The sequence below is a fragment of the Rhagoletis pomonella genome, unplaced genomic scaffold (assembly GCF_013731165.1).
Source record: "Rhagoletis pomonella isolate Grant_MI unplaced genomic scaffold, Rhpom_1.0 Rhpom_scaffold_13991, whole genome shotgun sequence".
Lineage (NCBI taxonomy): Eukaryota > Metazoa > Arthropoda > Insecta > Diptera > Tephritidae > Rhagoletis > Rhagoletis pomonella.
In genome coordinates this window covers 1,254-3,006 of record NW_023472518.1, presented here as the reverse complement: position 1 = coordinate 3,006, position 1,753 = coordinate 1,254, and the positions used below count along the sequence as shown (strand labels likewise).

The 1,753-nt window shown below is 35.2% G+C and overlaps 1 long non-coding RNA gene across 1 annotated transcript; it reads left to right on the top strand.

Annotated features, from left to right (window-relative positions):
• Positions 1-500: 500 nt before the first annotated feature.
• On the top strand, positions 501-909 carry LOC118757057. Its single transcript, XR_004995179.1, has 2 exons — positions 501-542; positions 599-909. It is a non-coding gene; the product is annotated as an uncharacterized LOC118757057 (long non-coding RNA).
• Positions 910-1,753: the final 844 nt, after the last annotated feature.

Here is a 1,753-nt window from a genome sequence, read left to right as displayed (position 1 = left end):
ATCTTCCCATAAAAAGTTTAACAGATGCAGAGATACCAAGGGGGGGTTTTTCCCATTTTGATGCCTTTTTAATATAAAAAACCCACCGAAAAGGAGGAAAGCGGCAACTCCGCCATTCACATACATGTCAAAAGTATGAATTTTAAAAATTAAAAGCAATAAACCATTGTATAGGCTTACAAGTATGGAAAGCGCCATTTTGTTTGTTTACATTTGAAAACAGCTGAGATCACCTGATTTTCAATTCTCTCATTCTCCGCACAGAGTTACATTCAAGTTTCAGAAAAAACTTTAAAATGTAAATTGAGAATTATTTTAGAAAAATGTGTTTTTATTCATTTGAATTCAATAAAAAAGAAATTAAAAATGCGTGCCAAGTCTTGCATTTCCAATAATAACGATGAATGTGTATGTTCCAGGCAATAATTTAAAATATTTGTGAAACTTATCGTTTTGCGCTAAAATACATCAATGTGTGTGAAATTCGTTGTCATTGCTTTTGTTTTGAACATCATATTCGTGCCTGCCGGTGGAAAAATTAGGTAAATTTGCATTTATTTTTAAGAAAACATATAATTTAATATATATTTCTTTCCAGAGCGACATACGGACAAGTAAGATGATCATCGTTTAAACAAATGGTTTATTTTCTTGTACAAGCAGCCGTGGCCCGAGCAGCGCAAATCGTGGCAGAGAATTATAAGTAATAAGGGAAATAATAGTGCGATAAGAAACTGGAGCTCGGGGAAAACTATAATTTACGTCTCTACGCAGCACGTACGCATGTGTGGGTGCATTTGCGATTGTGGCCTAAGCAGCGGCCCGAAAAACCTTACCAAACCTTTTTTTATTTTACGCTTACATCAACGTTATGCCACAATCACGTGCCGCCGCAGCTGCAGCTACTGGCAGAGGCCCACAGGCACTCGTAAAAATTGGCCACTATTTACTGGACGCAACACAAGGTAGCAGTAAAGATATTGGACCTCATGCATTAAATGTGAGTTTAAGCTCCAACTTACTTTTGCCAACTAATTAAAAAAGCGTATGATTCAATTTAACCACATTAAAAAAGTATTTAAATATTTTATGGCGCAACACAGCAACACTTTTTGTTTCACGAAACCCTTGAATACGAGCCTGTCATCTATTTCTTCTATTTCGACATTTCGCTATTTTACATTTCTTTCATTTAACGTCATTCGCATTGTCACATTTCTCAAATTCGTTTTTTGCTTCGACATTCTGCTATTTCATAATTATTTCATTCTCATGTCATCCATCTTCCATTTCTTACCTTCCATTGCCGTTCGCATCGTCGAACGTGCCTGTCAAACACTGCCGCCATCATGCTTTTCAGTTTGGCAGGCACGTCCGCTGTTTGGCAGGCACGTCCGTTGTTAGAAAGAGAATAGACAAAAAGGGGCATAGGATTCCATACTTGTAAGTATATACGATGCAATAAACATACCAATTCAAAACAAAGAAATTCTTTGTACTAGAACTTTTTAAATTGAAGCCACTCACGTTTAGTGGACAATAAAAATACGAAGAACTATGATAACAAACTTACAACAAGACATTACAGAACATTTTAATGAGCTTTATATCACGTTTAAGTAACAATAAGCCTATATTTTCAAAGCTGGCAAAGAAATTAAAATTTGTATTTTTTGTTGTTTACACAAAGCCAAAGCCAAATATACATATAAGTCAAAATTATAGAAGGCATGTATACTTCTCCATTTCATTT